Raw genomic sequence first — 24,889 nt, 5'->3', positions numbered from 1 at the left:
TCTACTGGTCGCTTTCTGTTTGGTTTGAATTCTTCTGGGATCTGCGGTTTATTTTGCTTTAGAGTGCCTAAGACAATCATTTTTTTGGCTTCTGGTTGATCACAGAGTTCAAATGACATGAACCAATTGTCCACTGTCACATGTCTATTGCTTCCCTCAATTGGTGTTATTAATTTCAAAACATCCTGCGTTGGGATTGATAATGTACTTTTAATTGTCCCTTTTCGAATGGTTCAAATGACTCTGAGCACTATGGGACTTAACATCTGAGGTCATCAGTCTCCTAGAACTTAGAACTACGTAAACCTAACTAACCTAAGGACATCACACACAACCATGACCGAGGCAGGATTGGAAACCTGCGACCGTAGCGGTCGCGCGGGTCCTGACTGTAGCGCCTAGAACCGCTCGGCCACCCTGGCCGGCATTTGTCCCTTTTCCTGTGTAAACAAATGCATTGCTTAAACAGAACGTTCGTGAGTTACAAACTTTGAGGCCGTATTTGGCAGGCTTCTTGGGCATATACATTCGAAATTTGCACCTACGACGAAAGGGTACTAACATTTCATCGATTGTCACGTACGGTCCTGGAGTATAATACTTTCGATATTTGTCTACAAACAGTTCTCACACATCTCTAATAGATGCAAATAGTGTCATCAGCCATCCTAGCATCTCTTGTAGCAGCACAATCCAATCGCAAGCAAGACGAAATGAATAAAAATCTCTGAACGCTCATAGCGGCTCTAAACACATCACCACCAGTTCCATAGTTAGCAAAACGTCCAACAACATTTTCGTGATTGGATGTCATTACTCCAGATAAATGAAGTAGACCCAGAAATGCCCCCAGTTCTATTATATCAAAGGCTTTATGAACGCTGGCTTAGGAGCTCTGTATTTTTTGTTTGACATGTTTCACATGTCATGTGTCTTGACATTTCTATTTGTGAGTATTAGTTGCTATGAATCTTCACTAATGAACAGTTCCCAAGCAGATAATAGGTCAGTTAAATCAATCGTTTTTGCTTCACGTTTACCACCTGGAAGATGACTAACAATATTGTGAGCACAAGTACGAGTTGTAGGAGGAGCTTCGTTTGACCACTTGTAGCACTGCTTTTTTCCAAAAAAAATATTTGTCAGCTGAAGGTCTAATACACACCTCTTCATCTTATTCTGGGGTTGGGATCGTGCAGTGGATCCCGGTACCCTCTGGAGCGCATGTGTATCAGTGGGCCACTCGCTGCACAGATGGCCTAAAAATCCTAAAAATTTAGGAAGAAAATGACTGCAACTTTCTGAATTGTTGCTTTTAGCAAATAAACAATGAACGGGAGTTTTAAAACTTTCTGCGATGTTTTGTGCACATGCATGCTGGATCGCATCACACCTCATAATGATCTTTCAGTTCCGGACCTGTGTACCAGATTCATGCTGAGTATCCTGTGGACGCTCCCAAGACAACAACCGTGTTCAGAGGGCTGCGTGGGCACGCTCCTGGCTTGATGACCACTCAGGATCCCGACACGCCCACCAAACCATCCGATCACAGCCTCATAGGAAATGTCTGGCGCGAGCGTGTGGAGAGGTCTCAACGCCCCTGAGATCCGGCGGCTCTACGGGACCTGTTGAGTGACGTCAGCTGAACACGACACAACTGGAGAGACTTGTGGACACTCTTTGTCGGCCAACAGCCCCTCATCAAGGCTAGAGGTGGTGTGGTGTAGTGCTGTGTTAGTATGATCTCTGCTTATCTGACATCGACTGGAAGGTGTCCTCAACGTTCATGTTTGCTATTAGTGACCTCCCAAGTGAACATAACCAACTTGACCCTCTGTTTTAAGGAGAAAAGCGTACACTTCCAAGATTTCAACCCTAACAACTGAACCCTGACCCCTCGTAAAAAGGCCATACTTCTGATAATATTCATTTTAGACTCCTTGAATGCACTGCTTTTAAACTTTTTGCACGTGCATGTTGCCTGTCACGAGCTCCACCCCAATGCACGAGTACAGAGTACCATACAGCGGAGTGACACCCGGAGCCGTTATACTCGCTTGATATTCAAGGAGTTGGAGGAGGTGTGTGGAGCTGGTCACGTCTGCCCCATGTGTTTCGAAACTTTGTTCTGCAAGTGGAACACACGTTATTTAACATGAAAAACAGGTAAGCAATATGAGCAGATAGTATGTCAATGAAATTCACATATATGGACAACACATTTTAACAATCTTCCAGTACTGACACTCTGTAGCAGCTATACCAGGCGATCAAAAAGACAGTATAATATTGAAAACTTAATAAACCACTGAATAATGTATGTAGAGAGGTAAAAATTGACACACATGCTTGGAATGACATGGGGTTTTATGAGAATAAAAAAAAGTATTGTTAGAAGCGTGAAAGATCTCTTGCGCGCGTCGTTTGGTGATGATCGTGTGCTCAGCCGCCACTTTCGTCATGCTTGGCCTCCCAGGTTATTAGTTTTGGGGTTAGCTGAAGTCGCAAGTGTATCGTGATCGACCGACATCTCTAGGGATGCTGAAAGAAAACATCCGACGCCAATGCTTCACCATAACTCCACACATGCTTTACAGTGCTGTCCACAACATTATTCCTCGTCTACAGCTATTGTTGTGGAATGATGGTGGACATATTGAGCATTTCCTGTAAAGAACATCATCTTTGCTTTGTCTTACTTTGTTATGTTAATTATTGTTATTCTGATCACATGAAGCGCCATCTGTCTGACATACTTTGAACTGTTGTATTTTTTTATTCTAATAAAACCGCATGTCATTCGAAGCATCTGTCTCAATTTGTACCTCTCTATCTACATTACTCCGTGATATATTCAGGTTTTCAAATTTATACTGACTTTTTGATCTCCCAATATATGAAACACACACACACATTCATATACACATCTCTGTTACGGACAAAGTGGTATTTGACAACATTACATCTTCAAAGCAAGATTCTTAATCAGTGACTTCATGATTTTACATCTCTTTCCCATTGTACCAATGAAGTTGTTTGACGAAAGTGAATGTGGTGAAAGGGTAGCATCATTGTCATCCTTTCATTAACAAGTATGTAACGGCACCCAACTATTCTTCTCTCCATTTACCAGGTCCTCTATGATTGCTCCAACTAAATCTCAAGGTACAGATAATAGCAGAAAGAAACACTCGTACCGTTTCGTTTGCCTCGTGTATGTGTTAGTCGAAAAACTACTTGCAACGATGTCAACCAGTCACAATTGTCTCTAGCTTTGACGTTTAAACATTGAAATTTGACCGTCACTATATGCTGCTGCCGGAGATGACACACTATCGCTTGCTGGTTTACCGCCTTAATAAACAGGAACGTGTTACTCACTGTACCGTGCAGTAGTTCACGCTCCGACATTGGGCTGCCGTAGCGGGCCGGAGCGTGAGACAATCAAGTGGTACACGGGCGTTAAAAAGCTATGTGTTCAGAAGGTCATAACTGCGTACTGTCGTAATCATTGCCCAAATGTCCGCACGATATCGACAGATAGGGCTGATATCCTGCAAGTGACAGTAAATAACTGTTTCTTTAGTCCAGCGTGATTATTATTTTATCGTAATGTTTTTTATTTCTATGTACTTTAATTAGGACCCAGTCTTCAGCTGTGGCGCAACTCCGTCATCTTGAATTGAGTAACTTAGACGAGATTTTTTTTTATAGAATTACTTAATGAGCCTGTCGCGCTTTATTTAACAATAACGTACTTCCAAATAAAATACTCACCAATTTTTTCCAGTTCCTCCCCTTAAAATTAGGTCGATAGTAGTCTTCACATCTCACTCTGCCGACCAGGGCCCTCGTGATGCTCGAAACAGCACGCAGTGACTGGGACACGACATGATGCCTTATACCACCCGTTTGCAGCGTTATCATGTTCCATTCCATTTTCTTCAACCTTTGAAAATAAAACCGTGTTAGCTGATGTAACAGATGGTGTTCTTAAACTTGACTGTATTTTGTAGAACACAAATCTTAATACGAAACTCAACTTTCCCTTTCTCCAGCTTTTATGTTTCTCATTGATAGAAGTTGCCAGCCCATTAGAGAAGAATCAAGGTGTCAGATGGGTACTCTGGCGTAAATTATGACCGGTATGCGAGTCTGGTGACATATTCTGCTGAACTGATCGTCTCTCATGAAAGACAGGAGAAGCACGGAAGACCACTTTTGAAAACATGGATTGGGCGCTCCCCCACATCATGTCCCTCCATCTGTTCCTAGGCAGCACCTCAAGCCCACGTTTTCGCCGGCCGCTGCGACCAAGCGGTTCTAGGGGCTTCAGTCTGGAACCGCGCGACCGCCAAGGTCGCAGGTTCGAATCCTGCCTCGGGCATCGACGTGTGTGATGTCCTTGCGCTAGTTAGTCAGCTTTAAGTAGTTGTTCGCTCTACTGCTCAGAGTCATTTGAATTTGAACCCACGTTTCCAAGATGTAGCCATGTCTCTCTTGTGCCATTTGGATGAGGCTGAATCTTGAGTTTTCGTGACAGGGAAGGCTATACTGTGCAACAGTAGTCAGTTGGAAGATTCTGGAACACGCTATTTAGGACTGAATGCTTATTGGACTCTGTCTTAAGAATTACCATCTTGACATCTTTGGTTGTGTGATTGTGTAAGACGTCGTGGTCTCCTGACCTTCATTGCTTACATATCCCTCCCTCACAATCATATTCCACACATCAAGACGGCTCATTCGAACCCAAACAGGATGACAGAACGTCAATGTTGTATGAATTCATGTAAACGACATGCTAATAACTAATAAATCGCAAGTGCTCACCGTGGTTGAAATACTCGAGGCTGGCGTACACACACACATTCCAGACACGACGGTCACAGGAGCTTTTAGTTTGGGAGAAGCGGACCACTCACTGGGACGCCAGTCCCTTCAGAGGACGAGCCAGTCTATCTACATAGGACGGTGACCGCCCGCAGAGCAGACAGCGTTTGTCCGAGCGAAAGGCAGAACGACTCCGTGTTCGGCTTAAAAGCAAATTCCGCTACACTGTGTGGGAGCGCCCAGCCTACGCATTCTTTACAAACATAGCATGCAGTTTAAGAGGTTTTCACAGGGAGACAGCGAACGGCAAACGCCGATGCTACAGATTTCTGAATTCGTCACCTTGAACGAAACGTCATCCTCCTGTTTAAGAAGAGCAGTGCTGATTGGCAGACGATATTTCTAACGCCTTGAGCTGAAGGAGTAATGGAAGAGACCGAAAGATATACCCCTTCATGTCTCGCATGGATAGGGGTCGTTCCATTGTCGCTCTTGGAGAGAGAACACATAAAGAGAAAGTGTGCGCTCGTACGTGTACTCAATGAGCAAGGAACAAGTCTCTCCTCAGTACACTTGGAGAGCACCTCTATCGAGAGCGAATCGGAGTGTTTCTCTATATTGAGTCCCTGCGATTAAGCGTAGTTCACTGTGTTGGCCGCCGCACTTACTGTGCGGTTTGAATGGACAGAGTTATAGTTAAATGGCTGCGAGCGAATTTTTTTTTTTTTTTTTTTTTTTTTTGAGTGGCATCGCGGTGGACTGGTTATCTGACCGGTGTACCACGCCAATAGTTAGACTAGGGGCGAATAGGAGTCCTTGACTTCATCAAGGCGTAGGGAGAGTTTGATTGGCGAAGGTCAATCCAGATAGAACGAGAGTTACCTTATTTGTCAGCAGCGAGCGGCGCAGACAGCAGTCATCGCAGCTTACGGTATTGTGCTCTACAGCTCTTGCGAGCCCCATATTTCCTCCACAACAGTACACTTCACTGCATTTCACACGCGACAGCCTCGACTGTACCTAGCAACATTCTAATGGCTATTTACTCAAGTTGAGTAGGCGTGGCTCATCAGCCATTCTGCCAAGTCAATACCATCTTAAACTTTGTATAGAAATTTCACTAGCGAATCCTATCCTTAAGAGGTAACTTCATATTCCGAAAAGAACCTGGAAATAACTTCATCTTATTCTGTTCATAACTAAAGGTCACATTGTGATTTCTCAGAATTTTAGCAAAATATATAATAATTTTAGTTAGTTTCATGTTTTTCGTACACTAACTACCACTACTCCAGTAGCCAAGTATCCCACTAGTTACGTAAGAAACATTGTGAATATTTGTGTCATTCCCTTACAGCGGACGACTCCAGGACATATTTATTGCTGAAAGTTGTTCAGGTATTTCTCTTTAGAACGTTAGGAGCGTCTGTCGGACTTCTGTAGTAGTGTGGGCGTGGAAATTGCATCTTGCAGGAAGCACAGAGTAAAGGGTACATCTCAGATTAATCCGTTGTGCAGAATGACAGAATAGCACCCACACGCTCACAATTAGCACGGACAAAAGTGGACAGAATAGGCAGCCACTGATTGGTATGTGTTGTAGCAATGCCATTAATAGTGAACATGGGCCCTTTGTAGGGCTTATAATATTTATGTATAATCATTACGTGTTACTTATGATTGTGTATAATGTTTATGTGTTATTTATGGTTATTCAAAGCAGAGATCGGGCAGGATAATACGTAAAAACTTACTACAGGTTATGTGAACATTTTAGAGACTTTGACACATTAAGCTATTATAATCGGAAGCGGCAGCAGTCGAACAAGGAGGGCGATGACCAGCACTGTTAGCACATGAGCAGTCAATACTCCAGGAACTGCCAGCATACTGAACTGACACACGTGACGTACCTGGCGGTCTCGAGAGGACGTCAGGGCAATGGCCGACTACGCCAGCATTGAGGCAAAACAACGATAGGCCGCACATGTGCCGACATTGGCCACATGTCTGCCCAACATGGGAAGCATAGATTAACGACCGAAGGGTCAATTGTCACCCTAGAAACTTCGCGACTTTGGCGGAGACACCGAAGAAGTACCTCTGACAAACAGGCGTGATGGGGTCCTTCGAGGGGAGAAACAAGAGGCATATAAACGTTGCTAGACGGATGGACTGGTGGTTAGTCAGCGGACATGAGACTTCGCTGCAATGTCTGAACCACTACGTTGCTCGATAGAACGAGATGTCAGCACCACGCCGATGGTTCAATGCAGAAGGTGTCAACCTAAACTAGAAAGAAGTTCGTGCGGTACTTACCCAGGTGTCTGGTGAGGATGAAGGGACTGCGGCCTCACCAAATGTGAACCTAGAGGTTGAAGAACTCAGCCAGAAGACGCCCAAACTAGGGGGTTTCTCGTTCCTGTATTGCATACACCTACGTATTTCTATGATTTGACTGATTCCAAGTGAGGCTCAGTGGTATGGTAGTTGTAGGATAACTGTTATCTGCTTCTATTTGAAGTACACAATTTTACATTTAGAAACAATTTAAGAAAGTTGCCAATCTTTACGGCAGTTTCACTCGCGAGTAGCTGCACGTATGTATAAAGTGAGCCAACCGCAAATAACTGTATTGTACAATCCTCTGCAGAATAAAAAAAAAATAGCATTATTATTATAAAATTGAGAACCGTATGTACAGTACTGGCCATTAAAATTGCTATACCAAGAAGAAATGCAGATCATAAACGCATATTCATTGGACAAATATATTATACTATACTGAAATGTGATTACATTTTCACGCAATTTGGGTGCATAGATACTGAGAAATCAGTACCCAGAACATTCACCTCTGGCCGTAATAACGGCCTTCATACGCCTGGGCATTGAGCCAAACAGAGCTTGGATGGCGTGTACAGGCACAGCTGCCCATGCAGCTTCAACACGATACCACAGTCCATCAAGACTAGTGACTGGCGTATTGTGACGAGACAGTTGCTCGGCCACCATTGATCACACGTTTTCAGTTGGTGAGAAATGCGGAGAATGTGCTCGCCACGGCAGCAGTCGAACATTTTGTGCATCCAGAAAGGCCCAGGCGGGACCTGCAACATGCGGTCGTGCATTATCCTGCTGAAATGTAGGGTTTCGCAGGGATCGAATGTGGGGTAGAGCCGCGGGTCGTAACACATCTGAAATGTAACGTCCGCTGTTCAAAGTGCCGTCAGTGCGAACGAGAGGTGACCGAGACGAGTAACCAGTGGCACCCCATACCATCACAGTGGGTGATACGCCAGTATGGCAATGACGAATACACGCTTCCAATGTGCGTTCACCGCGATGTCGCCAAACGCAGATGCGACCATCCTGATGCTGTAAACAGCACTTGGATTCATCCGAAAAAATGACATTTTGCCATTCGTGCACCCAGGTTCATCGTCGAGTACACCATCGCAGGCGCTCCTGTCTGTGATGCAGCATCAAGGGTAGCCGCAGCAATGGTCTCCGAGCTGATAGTTGATGCTGCTGCAAACGTCGTCGAACTGTTCGTTCAGATGGTTGTTGTCTTGCAAACGTCCCCATCTGTTGACTCAGGGATCGAGACGTGGCTGTACGATCCGTTACAGCCATGCAGATAAGTTGGCTGTCATCTCGACTGCTAGTGATACGAGGCCGTTGAGATGCTGCGCGGAGTTCCGTATTAGCCTCCTGAACAAACCGATTCAATATTCTGCTAACACTCATTGGATCTCGACCAACGCGAGAGCATCAAAGACGCGATACGATAATCCGCAATCCCGTTAGGCTACATTCCGACCATTATCAAAGTCGGAAACGTGATGGTACGCATTCTCCTCCTTACAGGAGGCATCGCAGCGACATTTCACCAGGCAACGCCGGTCGACTGCTGCTTGTGTATGAGAAATCGGTTGGAAACTTCCCTCATGTCAGCACGTTGTAGGTGTCGCCACCGGCCTTGTGTGAATGCTCTGAAAAGCTAATCATTTGCATATCACGGCATCTTCTTCCTGTCAGTTAACTTTCGCGTCTGTAGCATTTCATCTTCGTGGTGTAGCAATTTTAATGCCCAGTAGTGTAGCAGGTAATGTGTAGCTTTACTCTTATCTGGTGGGGCAGGGTATTGACTCTATAATTGATTCTTTCGAAAGAGTAATGAATTTAGCCAGTGACGGCGTTTATTGCTCACTTTCGAACATATTTACAACTAACAACGACATCAAGCTACAGCTGGTGTCATCTCAAGTGGCACTGTACTTTTATTGTTTTTTGATAGTACGGCTGGGAAATAGGGATATGAATTCAATTTTAGTAAGGCAATCAGTCTCGATCGCAAAATGTTTTATTGGTGGTTACCGCTTTCAATGTTTGACTGTCAGCGTCAGACCATCCACTGACTCCTATAGCGATATGCAGAGACAGCGACCGAGGGAGACATACGCCACAAGGCACATTCATTTACTGCTCAGTGGAAAGCGTCAACAGAAGAGGCGTCGGCAGAAGGCAGTAGCGTGCTGCCTCCTTTGGTCTCACTAATGTCTGCTTATTGGCAGATATGGTTCAAATGGCTCTGAGCACTATGCGACTTAACTTCTGAGGACATCAGTCGCCTAGAACTGAGAACTACTGAAACCTAACTAACCTAAGGATATCACACACATCCATGCCCAAGGGCAGGATTCGAACCTGCGACCGTAGCGGTCGCTCGGCTCCAGAATGTAGCGCCTAGAACCGCACGGCCACATCGGCCGGCTATTGGCAGATAGTTAGTCTCGGAAAACAGGAAAAGTAGGTGACAGCACTGGGAAAAAAATTTAAAGACACGAGGTTCAAATAGTTCAAATGGCTCTGAGCACTATGGAACTCAACTACTGTGGTCATTAGTCCCCTAGAACTTAGAACTACTTAAACCTAACTAACCTCAGGACATCACACACATCCATGCCCAAGGCAGGATTCGAACCTGCGACAGTAGCAGTCGCACGGTTCCGGACTGCGCGCCTAGAACCGCGAGACCACCGCAGACGGCAAGGACACGAGGAGAGGAGTCGTGTACAGTTAGTAGACATGGCACCGAGTCGTGTACATACCTCGGTAAAGAGCAGGAGTCGGTAGAGTCGGCGGCGATCCGGCAGTGGAGCTTGTTGCGGAGTTCCCAGCATTGTTCCGACGTGAGGTGGCGGAGCTGCGCCAGGGCGCCGGCGCACTCCTCCCCCTCCTCTGCCCCTCCTGCTGGCGGCGACATTCCGGAGTCCCAGATGCGGTCTGCCAGGCGAACCACAGCTGACCACGCGCAGGGCGGCTGCTGCCGGTTCCCGCACCTCACGGCCACCCGGAACCGACCTGCAAAACTCACTCCACTCACCTCCAGGTCGGCACTCTGACTACTCACACGAGCTTCTGTTGAGTTGTCCGACCCCATAAGGCTCGATACCTTGGAGCAGTCGCCGATGAGAGGTGGAATTATACATCACACATCGATACCGTTCCACAAGGATCATTAGGAACGCTCAACCATCTAATAACGACTGGACACAAACGAGTCCTCCTGCGACCAGAACTAATAAAATTATACCACAATAGCATTTTGACATCAATCGTAGGCTATGGGTCAGGAGTCTGGGCCCACACGCTCAAGAGGGTCATGCCTGCCATGGCTGTAAGAAGAGTGCAGCGAAATCTACATCTACATGATTACTCTGGAATTCACATTTAAGTGCTTGACAGAGGTTTCATCGAACCACAATCATGCTATCTCTCTACCATTCCACTCCCCAACAGCGCGCGGGAAAAACGAACACCTAAACCTTTCTGTTCGAGCTCTAATTTCTCGTATTTTATTTTGATGATCATTCCTACCTATGTAGGTTGGGCTCAACAAAATATTTTCGCATTCGGAAGAGAAAGTTGGTGACTGAAATTTCGTAAACAGATCTCGCCGCGACGAAAAACGTCTTTGCTGTAATGACTCCCATCCCAACTCTCTTATCATATCTGCCACACTCTCTTCGCTATTACGTGATAATACAAAACGAGCTGCCCTTTTTTGCACCCTTTCGATGTCCTCCGTCAATCACACCTGGTAAGGATCCCACACTGCGCAGCAATATTCAAACAGAGGACGAACGAGTGTAGTGTAAGCTGCCTCTTTAGTGGACTTGTTGCATCTTCTAAGTGTCCTGCCAATTAAATGCAACCTTTGGCTCGTCTTCCCCACAATATTATCTGTGTGGTCTTTCCAACTGAAGTTGTTCATAATTTTTACACCCAGGTACTTATTTGAATTGACAGCCTTGAGAGTTGTACTATTTATCGAGTAAGCGAATTCCAACGAATTTCTTTTGGATCTCATGTGGATCACCTCATACTTTTCGTTATTTAGCGTCAACTGCCACCTGCCACACCATACAGTAATCTTTTCTAATTCGTTTTGCAACTGATACTGGTCTTCAGATGACCTTACTAGACGGTAAATTGCAGCAGCATCTGCAAACTACCTAAGAGAGCTGCTCAGATTGTCATCCACGTCATTTATATGGATCAGGAACAGCAGAGGTCCCAGGATGCTTCCCTAGGGAACACCTGATATCACTTGAGTTTTACTCGATGATTTGCCGTCCATTACTAGGAAGTGTGACCTTCCTGACAGGAAATCACGAATCGAGTCGCACAACTGAGACGATACTCCATAGGTCCACAGCTTGAGTAGAAGTCGCTTGTGGGGAACGGTGTCAAAAGCTTTCCGGAAATCTAGAAATACGGAATAAACTTGAGATACACTGTCGATAGCGGCCATTACTTCCTGCGAATAAAGAGGTGCACAAGAACGATGTTTTCTGAAACCATGCTGATTACGTGTCAATACATCGTTCCCTACGAGGTGATTCATAATGTTTGAATATAGTATATGCTCCAAAACCCTACTGCAAACCGACGTCAATGATATGGGTCTGTAGTTCGATGCATTACTGCCGGCCGCGGTGGTCTAGCGGTTCAGGCGCACAGTCCAGAATCGCGCGACTCCTACGGTTGCAGGTTCGGATCCTGCCTCGGGCATCGATGTGTGTGATGCCCTTAGGTTTGTTAGTTTTAAGTAGTTCTACGTTCTAGGGGACTGATGACCACAGATGTTAAGTTCCATAGTGCTCAGAGCCATTTGAACCATTTGATGTATTACTCCTACTACCCTTCTTAAACACTGGTGCGAGCTGCGCATTTTCCCAATCTGCAGGTACAGAACTATCGGTGCGCGAGCGGTTGTATATGATTGCTAAGTAGAGAGCGTAATCTGAAAGGAACGATATGCTTCGCAACCCCTAAGGTATCTACTCCTGAGATCAGTAGGGGCATAGAGAACAACTCTGGGGCGAGCGCTAACGGTACTTATGGGGCTGTGTCCGCTCGATATAAAGATCAGAGAACAAGCGACGTGGTACTGGGTCGAAAAGGGAAACAGGGATAAGATAATGTAACAAATGGGGATTCACGTGGGTAACAAAATTTAAATCAAATGCAGGGGGGAAGAGCTCTGGCAAGAACAGTGGGACAAGGAATAAACCGGTCGCAGAACACATGAACTACAGCCAAATATCAGGGAGCGACTGCAATTAAAATATTTCAAACCTTTAAGAGGAATGCTGCACTTTCTTATGGGTCATGGACCCTACCCGGCATACATATGCCGGTTCGGGAAATGGGCTACACCAGCGTGTGACTGCGGGGCCGCACCAGGCACCCCAGAACATGTGGTGTATGAGTGCCACCTATTCGACGACGTAGCTCGACAATTATGTCATCAGTTTCCCAACCATGACACGTACCACCTCCTCAGGCATGAGGATCACCACTCAATCTTGAACAAATTGGCAAACCAGACCTCACACAAAGTCGTATAGGAATTCCTAAGGAACAACAATTAAGACTTCACATTGCTACTGACTTGAATCCGTGCAGTTGTCCCGTTCCGCCCAGGTGTGGACATGGCGAGCCGCTTCACGGCTGGAATCCGCCACGTCTGGGATTAGGGGGAGGGTGCGCCTTTCTTACCGACTCAGACAATCACCAAATTCGACACTAGGTTAAATATTAGGTTAGATGTAGGATAAGCTAGGATAGCAACACTAGTATAGTTCTACAGCGATCAACATCTCTGGGCCAGCCTGGTGCCAGGGGCATCTTCACTGGGATTAGCTCGGTGAACACAGCCAACAATGAGGGTTTATACAACGCTGGCACACCTGTAACGCTGCAGGTGGAAGTAGATTAGCATAAGTAGGAATAATGTAACATAATCTAAACATAACAGTAGTGCCCTTAGTGTGAGCAGAAGAACTAACCATAGAATAAGCTGTAGTAATAACACTTGAATTGCATCAATTAGGACCCACTAATTGTTTAAGGTGGTGGGTTGTTTATGTATCATATATATTGAACAATAAAGATTTAAAAAAATCCACATCGTTACTAGTAGCCAGTGAAAGTGACACGTTAAGAGAGCAGCAGCAACGCTAGCGCGACACAGTGTGAGGTGTGCTGCACACTCTTACAATCAAATGGTCAGCAAGTCAACTGACTGTCAGCACGGCGGCCATAACTGCGGCTCCCCCTGATGAGCAAGAGAGCAGAGCTGCGCCGACAGTACAGCACTTGATATTGGACACTGTGCCACCATAATATATGAGCCCTCGTTCTGACTACCCGTGCAGCAAAACCCCGAGCAGCGTGGAGGGTGTAGCATTCTTGGTTCTCATTCTCGCTCATTTAATGGGCAGCCACTTGATGTACAATACGTAATCGGCTACAGTGATCGCAGCTGTAACATTTGTGAGTCATCGTGACGGTTCGCTAGCGCTCTTTCAGACATCATTTCCACAAAACAATTCGAGGTCTCATGTCACCAATGCTGTTCTGTCCCAGTGTGATAGAGTGCCCGAAAGAGGTGCTACCACAGGAAGCTGGAATGTACCTGGCTAGGTGCGGCGTCCAAAAACAACAGTTAAGTGTAACTCTTCAGGTTTTCCTGGCGAGATCGTGATATGTGGAATAATTGGGTCTACTGCCGGATGTTTGTGTCGCTCAGGCACAATATTTCGGCCACGTAACTCGTTGCCTTGTTCAGGTGCTACCTGACACTGCCGTATTGGAGGATCTTGTCCCGTATTTATGCCCAGAGGGCGCTGGGCGCTCTGTTTGCGGTCCGCGCCCGCATGGCGCTGCTTGTAAGGTGTTGTCTCTTCCCCGGTGCTCCCTCGGACGTCCGCGCCCGGCTTGGTCGCCATCTGTGGCAGCTCTCTGAGGCCCGTCCTGTGTCGAGCGTACCGTTCGCGGTCCGCGCCCACCTGGTGCTGCTCCTAATGTTTTGGCCCTTCCCTTGTGTTCCGATGGTTGTCCGCGCTCGGCTCGTCCATCAACCTTGGTCGTGGCAGCTCTCTGAGGCCCATCCCGCGTTGGGCGCTCCGTTCGCGGTTCGCGCCCGCCTGGCGCTGCTCCTGAGGTATTGGCACTTCCCTGGTGCTCCGACGCTCGTCCGCGCCCCGCTCGTCCATCTGTGGTCGTGGCGGCTGTCAGAGGCTCGTCCTACGTCAGGAGTTGCGTTCGCGGTCCGCACCGGTTGGCGCTGCTCCTACGGTGTCACAACTTCTCCAGGAGTTTCTTGGTTCCTTCCGCTGGGCCCTGAGAAGCTTCAGAGCCGGACTCCACGCCGAGCGGGCTGGTAACCGCTGTCTCCGTTTCTCAGATTGTCTGTGACCTTGATCTCGATGGCCTCCTTTATGACACTGTCCCAAAATCAGAGCGACACAAATATCTGGCAGTAGACCCAATTATTCCACAGGTGAATAGTGATTTGATTGGTGAGATGGGGAATGAGACTTATGCACCTCTGCACATAAATCTTTGCAGAACGCTAGGGGAGGGATGGTCTTACGTTGGTGTCAGAGCTGGCAGTGCGGGTATGGACAGGAGACTCCAGGCTGGACGAGACTCAGCTGGACTGTAGGCGGCAGGGCGCTCCAGACGCCACCCCTCGCTGCAGCGGCAGCTGGTGGGAGCCTCTCCTGGTGACTCCAGAGCTCCAGTCCAGCCTGGCCCGCGAACGACGACTCCACATATACCGTGCTCTCATCTCCTGGAGCGCCACACACTTAGCCTGCCTCATCATAGTCTGCCTGCCAAAGACTGCGTCAGAGACACAACAACTGCAGCTAGAAAACCTGGAATTCTCATTGAAATAATCGGCATACCACTCTTTCGCTGGGATGCGCCTCTATTTTCACCATAGTTGTCGCCGTGCCTAACTAGGCTATCTCGTCAGGTAAGTAGCAGACGCGCTGCCATTCGTTGTTGTGTACAAGTCTCTGGTAATAGCTGTATTTTTGTTCCTTTGTACTTGTGTGAGAACATTCAACGCCTAAGGAGCAAGGAGGAAATAAATGTAATAGCGAAGTATTCCTCGAACATTGAGATCATTTCAGAAATAATCGATTTAAACTGTCGACCGATATGGTAGTGCGGCTTAGAAACGGTTCCTCGCCCCAAGTGAAGCAGCAATGAAAGCACTGAGTGGCAGAGAGTGGCTCTGCATTAAATAGTGCCGATCTGTTCTCACCTGCCAGTAGGTTTCCAAAAATGGATCTGAGCACTATGGGACTTAACTTCTAAGGTCGTGAGTCCCCTAGAACTACTTAAACGTAACCAACCTAAGGACATCACACACATCCATGCCCGAGGCAGGATTCGAACCTGCGACCGTAGCGGTCGTGCGGTTCCAGACTGTAGCGCCTAGAACCGCTCGGCCACCCCGGCCTGCCCAGTAGGTTTACGGGAGAGCTTCTGGACGCCACGAAGGATGAAACCATAACTGGCGAGGGCTATTCAAGTCTTCTTGAGCAAATGCGCGAAAAACCTTCAGTGAGACTTCAGAAATAAGAAAAACAGGAGAAAGAGTAATGTCCCTGTAAAGAAACAGATCCGCTTCGCAGAGGGGCGTCAAGATGATTTTACCTCGGAGACCAACAAATCTCGAAAGCAAGCACTCTGAAAGTGCCTGCCCCATAAGACTGCTTAATACTGATGACGTGTCTCGCACTCGGTGCTGTAAACGTACAAACAGTGGTTTCCGATGAGACTACGGTCAGCTACTACTACAAGGTTCACTCCAAAAAAAAAAAAAAAAAAAAAAAAAAAAAAAATTACACTATTTTTCGAAAAATAGAGTTTTCATTCTGCATGTGTGAAAGTTTTACAGTGTGTAGGTACATCCTTCCCGCTTGTTTTCAAATGAAGTTCAACCTGTTCCTCTGAGTGGCGCCGTCACAGCATGTCTTCAACATCGCTGCTACACTTGGCATTCGTCAGAAGCAACGTGCTGTCATAGAATTCCTGTCTTTGAAAAGGAGACAGTGGGAAAGATCCACAAGAGGTTGAAAAAGGTGTATATAGATGCTGCTGTCGATCGCAGTACAGTTAGTCGGTTGGCAAGCGGGTTACGTGACGAAAGCGGGCACGGCAATATTGAGGATTGTCCTGGCAGCGGCAGGCCTCGTACTGCACACACTCCAGACAATGTGCAGAGAGGTAACGAATTGGTGACTGCTGACAGACGCATCACAGTGAACGAAAAACGGTATGTAGCGAACTTTTGGAACAGTACAAGAATGGTGGAGATGAATTTCTTGGGAGAATTGTGGCATGTGATGAAACATGGCTCCATCATTTTTCACCAGATACGAAGAGGCAATGCACGGCCACATGTCAGTCAAGAAACCACGGAAGCGATCACAAAACTCGGATGGAAAACACTGAAATACCGGCCTTATAGTCCTAACCTGGCTCCATGTGACTATCATCTCTTTGGGAAACTGAAAGACTCTTCGTGGAACAAGGCTTGGAGATGATGACTCCCTTGTGCACGCTACAAAACAGTGGCTCGAACAGGTTGGTCCAGAATTTTACTGTGCGGGTATACAGGCGCTGGTTCCAAGATGGCGTAAGGCAGCTGCGAGGGATGGAATTTATGTGGAGAAATGAAAATATTAAACTCCCTGGCAGATTAAAACTGTGTGCCGGACCGAGACTCGAACTCGAGACCTTTGCCTTTCGCGGGCAAGAGCTCTACCAACTGAGCTACCAAATCACGACTCACGCCCCGTCCTCACAGCTTTACTTCTGCCAATATCTCGTCTCCTACCTTCCACACTTTACAGAAGCTCTCCTGAGAACCTTGCAGAACTAGCACTTCTGAAAGAAATGATACTATGGAGACATGGCTTAGCCACAGCCTGGAGAATGTTTCCAGAATGAGATTTTCATTCTGCAGCGGAGTGTGCGCTGATATGAAACTTCCTGGCAGGTTAAAACGGTGTGCCGCACCGCGACTCGAACTCGGGACTTTCGCCTTTCGCGGGCAGGTGCTCTACCAACTGAGTTACCCAAACACGACTCACGCCATGTAAAGTGAGGAAGGTAGGAGACGAGGTACTGGCAGGAGTGAAGCTGTGAGGACGGGGCGTGAGTCGTGCTTGGGTAGCTCAGTTGGTAGAGCACCTGCCCGCGAAAGGCAAAAGTTCCGAGTTCGTGTCTCGGTCCGGCACACAGCTTTAATCTGCCCGGAAGTTTCATATCAGCGTACACTCCGCTGCAGAGTGAAAACCTCATTATGAAAGTATTGTTCCTAAAGGATGTAATTGCGCACTGTAAAACTTTGAAACATGCAGAATAAAAGTTGGATTTAGAAAAAAAATTGTGTGCAGTTCTTTTGGAGTATCCCTTGTATCAACTGAAAAATCGGGATGCCATTCCAGTGTGCCTATGGTGATTAACCACTGTGAACGTTCGAGTAATACACACCTGATGCCAGAAACGTAATTAACTCGTACGGAGGTAATTCCACAGTCCTGATAAAACGCGGAGACCTCGGCGTAGTCGTGTCTAAGGGCCGAGTGACTCACTTTGGGCGCTCCGTAACCTGCGATGTATTTTTGTATGATGGGTGTTTCTCGTACATTCTAGCGTGAGCTTGTCCCTGTCAACTGCGTAGCGATACTTGAAGTTTCCCGTACTCAAATAATGCCACAGTTATGGCCAATGACTGAGGGAGTTTCCCTGACAATTTCTGTACTGAAAAAAAAAAAAAACTACTGCAGGTATCTTTAAGCGAAAGTGTATTTACAGCCGACTGGCGCGCCTTCTCCAGGTGCTCCCCGACAGGTGTGGCTGGCTGGGGGCAGGGCGGCTGGCACCCCACGCACTGCACGACTCTCGACGCGGGTCGCTCGCGTTCACCGACTGTGCGAACACACTTCCACCACAGACCGAAACCTGTGCAAGTTAGGAAACTCTTCAAGCCCTGGAAGAAAACTGGTTGTGCAAATTACAAATACGTGAAACTAAACAACCGCCCTTCGATTCTGCCTCGTGTGAAACTATTTTATCTACACTACTGGTCATTAAAATTCCTACAGCACGAAAATGACGTGCTACAGACGCAAAATTTAACCGTCAGGAAGGAGATGCCGTGATGTGCTAATGATTTCAGAGCATTCACACAAGGTTGGCGCCGGTGGCGACACCTACAAGGAGCTGATATGAGGAAAGTTTCCAACCGATTTCTCAAACACAAACAGCTGTTGACCGGCGTTGCCTGGTGAAACGCTGTTTTGATGCCTCGTGTAAGGATGAGAAATGCTTGCCATCACGTTTCCGACTTTGATAAAGGTCGTATTGTAGCCTATCGCGATTGCGATTTACCGCATCGCGACATTGCTGCATGCGTTGGTCCAGATCCAATGACTGTTAGCAGAGTATGGAATAGGTGGGTTCAGGAGGGTAATACGGAACGCCGTGCTAGGTCCCAACGGCCTCGTATCACTAGCAGTCGAGATGACAAGAATCTTATCCGCAAAGCTGTAGCGAATCGTGCAGCCACGTCTAGTTCCCTGAGTCGACAGATGGGACGTTTGCAAGACAACAACCATCTGCACGAACAGTAAGACGACGTTTGCAGCAGCATAGACTATCAGCTCGGAGACCGTGGCTGCGGTTACCCTCGACGCTGCATCACAGACAGGAGCGCCTGCGATGGTGTACTCGACGACGAACCTGGGTGCACGAATAGGAAAAAGTCATTTTTTCGGAAGAATCCAGGTTCTGTTTACAGCATCATGATGGTCGCATTCGTGTTTGGCGACATCGCGGTGAATGCACTTTGGAAGCGTGTATTCGTCATCGCCATACTGGCGTATCACCCAGCCTGATGGTATGGAGTGCCATTGGTCACACGTCTCGGTCACCTGTTGTTCGTATTGACGGCACTCAGAACAGCGGACGTTACATTTCAGATGTGTTACGACCCGTACCTCTAACCTTCTTTTGATCCCTGCGAAACCCTACATTTGAGCAGGACAATGCACGACTGCTCGTTGCAGGTCCTGTACGTCCCTTTCTGGATACAGAAAATGTTCGACTGCTGCCATGGCCAGCACATTCTCCAGATCTCTCACCAATTGAGAACGTCTGGTCAATGGTGGCGGAGCAACTGGCTCGTCACAACACCCCAGTCACTAATCCTGATGAACTGCGGTATCGTATTGAAGATGCATGGGCAGCTGTACATGTACACGCCATCCAACCTCTGTTGGACTCAATGCCCAAGTGTACGTCATTACGGCCAGAGTTGGTTGTTCTGAGTACTGATTTCTCAGGGTCTGCGCATCCGAATTGCGTGAAAATGTAATCACATGTATGTTCTAGTATAATATATTTGTCCAATGAATACCCGTTTATCATCTGCAATTCTTCTCGGTGTAGCAATTTTAGTGACCAGTAGTGTAATAAAACCTGCACGAAGGCGGCCGGACCTGCTTCGCAAGGGGCCTTCCGGCCAATGACTCAAAACGCTCATTTCCATTTCCATTTCAGTCCTTGGGAAAATAGAAATTAAACAGTACCTTAGCTCAGCTTTTAAGCAAAATGCAGAAGTACAGAACAGCAACATAAGGAAAAATCGCTATGTTCTTTCCAGGGTAACTGGCTGTATTAACTTCAGCAGTGAGTCTCAACTTGCGTTAGGTCTACGTGATGAAACAGTAGAATCTAACAATCCTAGAATACCCAGAGAGCGTGTGAATTACTCTTCCACTATAGAGCGATTGTGAAAGAGCACATCAAAAATACTGCCAATGGTATAGAAAAGAATGTACTGGACGTTACGTTACATGTGTGCCAGTACGAAAGCAATTCAGAAATAGCTAAGACAGATTTTGTGTCTGTGACAGCAGATGAAACTTCTAAATTTCAGTCTTTTGTAGTATTTGGCTTTCTGTTATTTACTGAAGAGCCGATCGAAAGATTTTGGACATTTTTAAGGCAATCGCATAACAATGCTTCCCCCTTGGCTGATTGAGTTAAAGATGTACTCGCCGATGTTGTGTAAGAAAGGAATAGTAAACGTAAAATCTCAAATTTGTAATGGCGCCTGCGACATGCGTGACCATCGTACTGAATTCCAATCAACTGTAAGAAAAGAGCATAATTTCGTGTTTTATGTGCATTGTTATGAGCACGTGATGAACATTCTTGTCCAAGTTACAACTCGAAACAAACAAATAAAACTCTTTTTCAGAACTACTTAAGAAGTAGTAATATCTGTCTGTCATCACCTCGAAAGTGGCTGTTCCATGTGCAACAGTAAATCGAAGAATCCCTCGTGTATCTACCATAAGACAGAACTTTAAGTGGAGATAACTCTTTACAGTTCACAAACATAAAGAGGCCATTCTAGAAATGATAAACACACTGAAGATACCATCAACCAGACGAAAATTGTGAATCAAACATATGGTGTAAAGTTAAAACTCCAACACCCAAAATTTTCCTTTGGGTTAGAGGTATTTTCTGAAATACAGTAACTAGATGACAATCCCATCAATGTACAGGCACTAATTTGGCAATTTTCTGATAGAAATGAAAACAAAAATTAACTGAGTTTTTCTGTAATGTCAAAAAAATTTATTTACATGAATTCGTGATAACACTTTTGCAATTGTGAAATGGTCTTACGAAAAAAAATATGCATAATATCCATATGTGTAAGCACAGCTTATTCCCATGTCAAGACCGCGGTTTTGTGAGCGTCTCTATGGACGGATAATGTTTTCGCCTACAGCCATTTGCAATTCGCAGCTGAAAGCTCTACGTGGACTCGACTGAATAAGTGTCTTAGTACTAAAGAATAAATATATTAGAACGCCATACATGACGCGGCATTTCTACACGCATCTCAGTGTGCATGGCGCGGTACATGCTGATCTATGACCTTACAATGATATGACTACGTAGGTACATTCAGTGGCGTATGTCGGTACAGAGTACAGAATGTGCAGCGAACAGAGGTAGTAGGGAAGAAGCAATAAATTCAAACGTCGTGCATAATGCGACAGTTCGTCGTGCATCTAATTGTTTATGACGGCATATGACCAGAACTATGGTATGAATAACTATGGCAGTTATTACCTCCACAGAAATTGACTGTTCAACAGTAAGGGATATGTGTAGCAAGTTTGGTTGAAATCGCTACAGGACTGGGTGTGGAACATCCATACAGACACATACACATACATACACTCCTGGAAATGGAAAAAAGAACACATTGACACCGGTGTGTCAGACCCACCATACTTGCTCCGGACACTGCGAGAGGGCTGTACAAGCAACGATCACACGCACGGCACAGCGGACACACCAGGAACCGCGGTGTTGGCCGTCGAATGGCGCTAGCTGCGCAGCATTTGTGCACCGCCGCCGTCAGTGTCAGCCAGTTTGCCGTGGCATACGGAGCTCCATCGCAGTCTTTAACACTGGTAGCATGCCGCGACAGCGTGGACGTGAACCGTATGTGCAGTTGACGGACTTTGAGCGAGGGCGTATAGTGGGCATGCGGGAGGCCGGGTGGACGTACCGCCGAATTGCTCAACACGTGGGGCGTGAGGTCTCCGCAGTACATCGATGTTGTCGCCAGTGGTCGGCGGAAGGTGCACGTGCCCCTCGACCTGGGACCGGACCGCAGCGACGCACGCATGCACGCCAAGACCGTAGGATCCTACGCAGTGCCGTAGGGGACCGCACCGCCACTTCCCAGCAAATTAGGGACACTGTTGCTCAAGGGGTATCGGCGAGGACCATTCGCAACCGTCTCCATGAAGCTGGGCTACGGTCCCGCACACCGTTAGGCCGTCTTCCGCTTACGCCCCAACATCGTGCGGCCCGCCTCCAGTGGTGTCGCGACAGGCGTGAATGGAGGGACGAATGGAGACGTGTCGTCTTCAGCGATGAGAGTCGCTTCTGCCTTGGTGCCAATGATGATCGTATGCGTGTTTGGCGCCGTGCAGGTGAGCGCCACAATCAGGACTGCATACGACCGAGGCACACAGTGCCAACACCCGGCATCATGGTGTGGGGAGCGATCTCCTACACTGGCCGTACACCTCTGGTGATCGTCGAGGCGACACTGAATAGTGCACGGTACATCCAAACCGCCTGCATTGCTGCGAAAGGTGGATATACACTGTACTAGTGCCGACATTGTGCATGCTCTGTTGCCTGTGTCTACGTGCCTGTGGTTCTGTCAGTGTGATCATGTGATGTATCTGACCCCAGGAATGTGTCAATAAAGTTTCCTCTTCCTGGGACAATGAATTCACGGTGTTCTTATTTCAATTTCCAGGAGTGTATATCCATTTTTGTAATATGTACGGATGCCCTATGTGGGTATCTAGTACAGCCAATTTCAAAAACCTACCACTGATCGCGTGTCAATAAATTCTGCTGCCGCTTGCTGGCGTCTAATTTACTTAATCGGTATTTTTTTTGTGTCAGTGAAAAATGAGTGTCCTGAAAAAAACCTTTCTGCTGTTGGGCAGTCCTATCCATTTTTAAAGTAAAGCTAAAAACGTAACCACAAATCTCTTATTCGCAAAATAATTTTCAAGAAATGAAAAACGAAGTAGCCCCTATGAAGTTTTTCATCGAAAATAACCTGCAAGAAACTTTTGACGACGTCATGAATGTGCCGAAATTAGCCCATGAGAACGTGTGAAGCTGAGAGGTGTCGCGGCTCAAACAGTTTGTTAGAAGTACCACAAATGAAGATAGCTGTCTGCTCTTTCCATTCTTGCTTGTAAAAAAAAAATTAAAAAAAAATTGTTCAGAGGTTTCGAGATTCCGACAACAGAGTCATAGATCCTATATGTCTACAGGCGATTAAACCCCACGAACGTCGTCAGGCATATTGTAATTTTAGAGCTACAGAAATATTTTAAATAATTTAGAAAATTAAATTATTCAAAAAGGTAAGCTCTACAGTGTAGTAAAGGGAGTCAACTTCATTGTGCTTGCGCAACGATCGAAGTTTGTACCTACTTCGTACGTCATTCGCTTTCTCATCGATGTATCGCTGTACGTTAAATAGTTAAGAGCCGTTCGATATCGCTATATTGATTCTGAATTGTTTTGTATTGTAATGTCAGTTTGCGTAATTATGTAAAAGACGTAACTACAGAAAATACGCAAATCCTGCGATTATGACGAGGTGCGACAAAACTTCTGCTTTGATGTGCTTTGGTTTTACAGAATATACTCATTGTATTTGGCAACATGTTACTTCCATCAATTCTCACATATATGGAAAACGTTTTTCGCTTAATTAAGAAATATAAACCACTCCGTCTACCGGCCACAAGTGGCCCATCGGGACCATCCGACCGCCGTGTCATCGTCAGAGGAGAATGCGGATAGGAGGGGCGTGGGGGCAGCAAACCGCTCTCCTGCTCGTCACGATGGTATTCTTTAACGAAGCCACTACTATTTGGTCGAGTAGCTCCTCAATTGGCATCACGAGGCTGAGTGCACCCCGAAAAATGGAAGAATTGTGAGCAAATTTTAAACACATTGTAAATCACGCATTGGACAAGTATGTACAGAAAAAGTAGGTTACGCACGGAAAAGACCCACTGTGGTTTAACAGAATGCTCAGGAAGCAAAGGCAGTTGCGCTCGTGGTACAAGAAAGACTGGGAGAATGAGGACAGGCAAAAGTTAGTAGAGAATCGTTCTGCTGGAAAAAGAGCGATGCGTTAAGTATTCAACCACTACCACCGTCATACCTTAGCAAAAGATCTTACTGAAAACCCAAGGAAATTCTTGTCGCGTAAAATCGGTACGCGGGTCCAAGGCTTCCATCCAGTCACTCACTGATCAGTCTGGCCTGGCAACGGAAGACAGCGAAACGAAAGCTGAAATTTTAAATTTAGCATTTGAGAAATCTTTCTCGCATGAGGATCGTACAAACATACCACCGTTTGAGTCTCGTACAGATTCCCGTATGGAGGACATAGTGATAGACATCCCTAGGATTGTGAAGCAGCTGAATGGGTTGAAAATAAATAAATCGCCAGGTCCTGATGGGATTCCAATTCGGTTTTACAGAGAGTACTCTACTGCTTTGGCTCCTTACTTAGCTTGCATTTATCGCGAATCTCTTGCCCAACGTAAAGACCCAAGCGACTGGAAAAAAGCGCAGGTGACGCCTGTATATAAGAAGGGTAGAAAGACGGATCCTGAAAATTACAGACCAATATCCTTAACATCGGTTTGTTGCAGGATTCTTGAACATATTCTCAGTTCGAATATAATGAATTTCCTTGAGACAGAGAAGTTGCTGTCCATGCATCAGCACGGCTTTAGAAAGCATCGCACCTGCGAAACGCAACTCGCCCTTTTTTCACATGATATCTTGCGAACCATGGATGAAGGGTATCAGAAGGATTCCGTATTCCTTAACTTCCGGAAAGCGTTTGACTCGGTGCCCCACTGCAGACTCCTAACTAAGGTACGAGCATATGGGATTGGTTCCCAAGTATGGCTCGAAGACTTCTTAAGTAATAGAACCCAGTACGTTGTCCTCCATGGTGAGCGTTCATCGGAGGTGAGACTATCATCTGAAGTGCCCCAGGAAAGTGTGGTAGGTCCGCTGTTGT

The 24,889-nt window shown here is 46.5% G+C and overlaps 1 protein-coding gene across 1 annotated transcript in view; it reads right to left on the bottom strand.

Moving 5' to 3' along the window:
* Positions 1 to 24,889, bottom strand: part of LOC126295039 (uncharacterized) — a 571,350-nt gene that overhangs the window by 183,159 nt on the left and 363,302 nt on the right. The gene's annotated exons all lie outside the window — the stretch shown is intronic.

Source organism: Schistocerca gregaria, chromosome 11, assembly GCF_023897955.1.
Source record: "Schistocerca gregaria isolate iqSchGreg1 chromosome 11, iqSchGreg1.2, whole genome shotgun sequence".
NCBI lineage: Eukaryota > Metazoa > Arthropoda > Insecta > Orthoptera > Acrididae > Schistocerca > Schistocerca gregaria.
The sequence above is the reverse complement of the archived record's forward strand: the minus strand, read 5'-3'. Positions and strand labels throughout refer to the sequence as shown.